This window comes from Octopus bimaculoides, chromosome 7 (assembly GCF_046866305.1).
Source record: "Octopus bimaculoides isolate indiv1 chromosome 7, ASM4686630v1, whole genome shotgun sequence".
Taxonomy (NCBI): Eukaryota; Metazoa; Mollusca; class Cephalopoda; order Octopoda; family Octopodidae; genus Octopus; species Octopus bimaculoides.
Genome location: NC_142934.1, coordinates 20,333,198 through 20,340,258, shown reverse-complemented (window position 1 = coordinate 20,340,258; position 7,061 = coordinate 20,333,198). Strand labels below are relative to the sequence as shown.

Below are 7,061 nucleotides of genomic sequence, written 5' to 3'. Positions count from 1 at the left end.
AAGTTCGATACAAGGAAAAAGAATTTCATCTATAGGGAGGGAAAAACACCCATTTTTTTTCATTGGTTTTTCAGTACATATCCATATTATATTATGCTTATTGTAATATAATATTATGTTAATAAACTATATTTAAAATATGTCAAATGTAAATCTCCATTTTCCTTTCATTTTTGTATATAAAATACATACATACGTATATTCTATTTCGCTTTCACCTGTTTCAGTCATTTCACTGCGGCTATGCTGGAGCACAGCCCGGAAGGGTTTTAGTCGAAGAAATCGACCTTAGGACTTATTTTTTGTAAGCCTGTACTTATTTTATCGGTCCTCTTTTGCTGAACCACTACATTACGAGCGCACAAACATACCAGCATCGGTTGTCAAGCGATGGTGGGGAGACAAACAGAGGCACATAAATACACACACATACGTATATATATAGATATACATACATACAGCTATATATATATATAGAGAGAGAGAGATGTTTCTATGTGGCCTGCTTGTTTGTTGCACCTTGTTTACCATTTTGTCCTTGTTCTTTTGCCACGTCATGTACCCAGTTATGTATCTATATGTACATGTAGATGAACGTATATACATACATGTACATATATATGCATATACTCATATATTGTTTATTTATATATATATATATATATATATATATATATATATATATATATATATATATATATATATATATATATATATATATATATATATATATGTATATATATATATATATATATATTTAGTAAATGGAGTAAAACGCATATGTTAACATATGCGTTTTACTCCACTTACTAAATTTATATATTTACTCAAGTACCCAAAATAACAAGGAGTTTCTACCTCATAAACAGGAGTTACACCACAGTCATTTTGTAATCTTTGCTACCCTGGTATCTATTAACCAATTTATTTTGTCCGAGTTAATTATTAACTAGGAGAAAATAAATACATATAATAATATATATATATATATATATATATATATATATATATATATATATATATATATATATATATATATATATATATATTCATATTCATCTTTTATGTTTTACTTGTTTCAGTCATTAGACTGCGACCATAGAAGGGAAGTGCATTGGAGAATTTTAGTGAAACGAATTGACCCCAGTATTTATTTAATTCTTTCTTTTTTTTTTTTTTAAGCCTGGTATTTATTTTATTGACCACTTCTGCCGAACCGCTAAAACACTTGGACAGTTGCCAAGCGATCGTAAGGAGAAAGACACATACGCACACACACGCACACACACACACACATATATATATACATATATATTTACACACGACTGGTTTCTTACAGTTTCTGTTAACCAAATTCACTCACAAGTATTTGGTCAGCGTGCAGTTATAGTAAAAGACACTTCGCATGGTGCCACGCAGTCGGTTAGAAATCGGTACCATGTAGTCAGGATATACTTCCATTATTCTTCTACTCTTTTACTGTTTGAAGTCAACAGACTCGGCCATCCTGTAGCAACGGCATGCAGATTTTAATCGCTCATATCGACCTCAGGGCTTATTTTAAGCCTTGGTACTCAAACATGACACAGCATTGTTTTGTAGTTTCTTAACTACACAGCCATGAATAGATAAATAAAAAAAGAAAGGGACTAAAAAACAGGGGAGAAGCAAGAAGTAGAAAGAGAGAAAGAGAGAAAGAGAGCGAGACAGAGAGAGACAGAGTGAGAGAAAGAGAAAGGCCAACAAATATACAATGATTGAAAAGAGCGATTGTGTAAAAAAAATGATAAATAATGTTAAGAAAGATATTTAAGCAAAAAGAAACGAAAATAAATGAATAAATATATATATATAATAGACGAATATTAAAGAAAGGTGTCTTTTCTAACATTTTGTTTGAAAAAATATATATAATAAATAATAACATTCAGAATAAAGTAGATAAAAGACGTAATAGAGCAGAACGAAATACGTAAATATATTGATAAGCCATTGAATAAAATGTTTTGTCGTCTGCTTTCTAGATCATTCTTTATATTAGATTTACATTTGCCTTTCCATTATAACTACTACTACTGCTGCTGCTGCTGCTGCTGCTACTTCTTCTTCTTCTTCTTCTTCTTCTTCTACTACTACTACTACTACTACTACTTCTTTCTCTTCTTCTTCTTCTTCGTCTTCTTCGCCTTCTTTTTCATCTTCTTCGTCTTCTTCTTCTTCGGCTTCTTCTTCTTCGTCTTCTTCTTCTTTTACTACTACTACTACTACTACTACTACTTCATTTACTACTGCTACTACTACTTTTCTTCTTATTTTTCTTCTTCTTCTTCTCGTCGTTGTTTTATAACCTTCGCAGTGGCGGTGGTGAGTTTGCAAAAATCATTAGAGCAGCGGCATTGGTTACGTATCATTACATTTTGTGTTCAAATTTCACCAGAATCGGTTGGCATTGACCTTCATTTCCCCCAGCATCTATTAAATCCGTGGTTCCCAACCGGGGGTCCATATGGCCCTTAAGGGTCCACATAAGATTTTGTTGTTAAAATGTATATGCCATAATTTAGTTATATTTCTACAACACAAAATATTTAAACATTTTTTTAATACAATTCCTAATAATTGTTGTTGTTGTTGTTGTTGGCACTCCGTCGCTTACGACGTCGAGGGTTCCAGTTGATCCGATCAACGGAACAGCCTGCTCGTGAAATTAACGTGCAAGTGGCTGAGCACTCCACAGACACGTGTACCGTTAACGTAGTTCTCGGGGATATTCAGCGTGACACAGTGTGACAAGGCTGACCCTTTGAATTACAGGCACAACAGAAACAGGAAGAGTGAGAGAAAGTTGTGGTGAAAGAGTACAGCAAGGTTCGCCACCAACCTCTGCCGGAGCCTCGTGGGGCTTTTAGGTGTTTTCGCTCAATAAACACTCACAACACCCGGTCTGGGAATCGAAACCGCGATCCTATGACCGCGAGTCCGCTGCCCTAACCACCGGGCCATTGCGCCTCCTAATTCCTAATAATATTTAATAATAAAAATACAATCAGAGCTGTTAGACATCGAATGGCTATGAGGATTTTCTTCCAACCCTGACTAAAATAGGAATCAAAAGGGTGTATTGACAAAAAGGGTTTGAAAACCACGGTTTTAAAGTAATACCAACCATATAATTGGGGTTGATGTAATCAACTACGTGGCCTTGTACCGATGTTGGAACGGATTGTCATCATCATCATTATCATCATCATCATCATCATCAGTACTAGGGTCCAAGTAATCGACTAGGCTCTACCGCTCAAAATTGCTAGCCTTAAGCCTAAATTAGAAACCATAATAAATATTATCATAATTTAGTAGTTATCCTGTTTTATGCGTCCTGTCGTTGTGCTACCGAGGCGCGTGGCTTAGTGGTTACGGTGTTATACTCCTGATCGTAAGATTGGGGGTTTCGATTCCTGGACCGGGCAACGCGTTGTGTTCTTGAGCAAAAACACTTCATTTCGCGTTGCTCCAGACCACTCAGCTGACAAAAATATGTAATCCTGCGTCAGGCCGGCGTCCCATGCAGGTGCGGATTTTATATATATCATGGAAACCGGGAAACCAGCCCTTGTGGGTCGGTATTACTCGAGAAGGTAACTTTACATGATAACACTTCCAATCAGTTAAGATCAGAAGCCATGAAAGCCACTGCCTGGTACTGCATGGAGGCATTTATTATTATTATTATTATCATTATTATCATTATTATTGGGGTGAACATCGGTTCACTGGGGACAACATGCCTTATGTTATTTAATTATTCCTCTCCTCTTCCCTTGAAAAATAAATATGTGTCCTTGTATTTATGTAAGAAAATCCGTAGAACCCTTATAAAACGAAGCTAAAGAATAAAACAAATTACGTCATTACTTGTTAAAAACAATTTTAAAAAAAAAACAGAAAGAAAAAAAATTTGAATAAATAAACTATCGTCTGCTTTTCTTCATTTCCTGTTCTGAAGCAGAACAGTGGCGTTTCAAATAAAATTGCACTTTATTTCTATTACAAAACTTACTTGTTCTGTTTTTTTTCTTCTTTTTTTTTCCTTTCTTTTCTTTTTGCTGTTTCTCTTTTTGTTAGTGACAGAAGCAAGAAGCCTACAGTGGTTCGCGGAAAAAGCTAAGTGGTTGCTTGTAGCTACTGGTTTTATGATGGATTGATGGTTTGATGATGGCGGCGAAGATCTGACGTGTAAAAGGTCAAAATTAAATCAAAATTTACGTCAATTTGCGACTTCACACACAATAATTATATTATTTCCCTCTCCCTCCCTCCCTCCCTCCCTCCCTCTCTCTCTCTCTCTCTCTCTCTCTATATATATATATATATATATATATATATATATATCTTTATATCTAATTAAACAGTTTCTAGAAGAACCTAATCTCTCACTGTTAAATGTTTAATCTTTCCAAACGCTGCCTTTCTCTTCATCCCTCCTTCGTCTCCATCCGTTCCTTTGTTCATTGTTCTTTATTTCTTTCTTTTTTTTCTTCTTTTTTTTTATCATATTTCCGAACTAAGTTTCATTTATTTGCGACTCACTTCTGCTTTTATGTAAGTTTGGAAACGTCAGTATGTGTGTGTCTTTTTCGACGTCCTTCAATCACACTTTCTCTCCTTCTCTCACTCTGTCATTCCTTTTTTTTCATCCTCTCTCCAGAGTTTTCCGACTGACTGCTTTACGGTTTGTAGATAACTCCTCAGAGAACACGTACCCAGATTTATTCCCCACAAAACATCACTATAGACTAGTCGCAACTTATCTTTTAAAATGATTTTGTTTTTAAATTCTTATTCTAATATATTAGTTCCCTTTATGTGTTCTTGTACTGCATGACTCTTTCATTATTATCAATCTCTAATTCCTACAGTTAGAACAGGAAAACAGTAACGGAAACAAGTAGAAGAAAACACACACACACACATACACACATACACACACGCACAGATATACACACACACACATACATACACGCGCACAAACACACATACATACACACACACGCACACACATACACAAATACACATACACACACACGAGCACACATACACACACACATAAACACTCACGCACGCACATACACAAACACACATACACACACAAGCACATGCACACACACACACACACGCACACATATACACATACACACACGCACACACATACGTACACGCATACACAAACACACATACACATACACACATACACACACACAAACACACATACACACATGTACACACGCACACGGGCACACACACACGCACACAAACACACATACACACACACAAACACACATACACACACACAAACACACATACACACACACAAACACACATACACACACACAAACACACATACACACATGTACACACGCACACAGGCACACACACACGCACACAAACATGCATATATATTATATATATATATTCTTTTCTTTTATTCTTTTATATGTTTCAGTCATTTGACTGCGGCCATGGTGGAGCACCGTTTTTTTAGTCGAACAAATCAATCCCAGGACTTATTCTTTGTTAGCCTACTACTTATTCTATCGGACTCTTTGCCGAACCACTACGTTACGGGGACATAATCACACCAACATCGGTCGTCAAGCAATGGTGGTGGGACAAACACAGACACAGAAAATATATGTACATATACAGGGGTTGGACAAAATAATGTAAACACCTTAAAATTTCAAAGAAATTTATTTTAATATGGGGTAGGACCACCTTTGGCAGTAATTACAGCTTGAATTCTACAAGGTATGGACTCGTACAAAGTTTGAATTGTTTCCAAAGGGATTTTTGTCCATTCTTCAGCTAAAACAGTCTCCAGTTCTTGTATTGATGATGATGGAGGATATTGACTTCTTGTTTTTCGAAAATGCACCATAAATGTTCAATAATATTGAGATCTGGGAACTGTGATGGCCAGATAAGATGTTCAACTTCACTAGAATGTTCCTCGTGCCATTCAGTAACAACTTTAGCCGTATGAATTGGGGCATTACCACCCTGAAAGATTGCGTTTCCTTCCGGAAACAGTTCTGCAACCATAGGATGAATTTGATCAGATAAAATGCTTAAATAGTCTTGACTATTAATTCTGTTATGAAAGGAAACCATTGGGCTGGCGGATTTCCAAGATATAGCACCTCAGATCATCACAGATCCTCCTCCATGTTTAACAGTTGGAAGAAAGCGGTCTGTGTCAAATGCTTCTTTTGGCTGTCTCCACATGTATACTCGGCCGGTGATCGGAAATAAGGTAAAGGATGACTCGTCCGAGAAAATAACATTCTTCTACTGCTCTGGGGACCAATTCTGTAGGATCTTACTCCACTCTAAACGCTTTGCAACGTTTGTTTTTGAAAGTAGTGGTTTTCTGATTGCAGCCCTTCTGTGAAATCTGGCTTTGTGGAGCTCCCGGCGAACGGTTTTTGTGGAAACTGGGTTCTCGAGGTGGTCATTAAGCTCTGCACTAATTTTGGGAGCTATACTTTTGTGATCCTTTCTAACAATTCGGGTAGGAGTCCGACGGTCCCAATCTGAAAGTTTTGGTTTTCTTCCGGAGTTTTGTTTCGACGAGGAGGTTTTTTCCCTCTTTCTCAAAGGCTGTATGTGTGGTCATTATGTACCTTATTTTGTACCTTATTTATATATAAAATACTACAGTTAGCCGTGAGGGTGTTAGAAAACCTACAATGCTAGAAATAAGAGCTAAAGCACTCTGATGCTGCAGTCAATGCACATAATTGTATATATACATGCTGACAGCGACTATCAACGGCCGAAAGTGGCAAATGTGATATCTCGGTTTCGGTTTTAACACCAGAGCCTCTTCAGCAGGGTCAGCACAACTAGCCAGATTCCGGACAGCCGTTTACGGTCGCTGTCAGTATTCATGTATGCAATTATGTGCGTTAACTGCAGCATCAGAGCACTTTAGCTCTTATTTCTAGCAGTGTATGTTTTCCAACACCTTCAGTCATGTTTAATGACAATTTTGGTTTTCC

At 36.6% G+C, this 7,061-nt stretch overlaps 1 long non-coding RNA gene across 1 annotated transcript in view; it reads right to left on the bottom strand.

The window, feature by feature from the left end:
- LOC149134597 (uncharacterized) overlaps positions 1-4,230 on the bottom strand; it is a 124,752-nt gene extending 120,522 nt beyond the window's left edge. The window contains exon 1 of the long non-coding RNA XR_016242452.1: positions 4,061-4,230. This is a non-coding gene — a long non-coding RNA (uncharacterized LOC149134597). The remainder of the gene's footprint in view (positions 1-4,060) is intronic.
- Between the last annotated feature and the right edge of the window lie 2,831 nt (positions 4,231-7,061).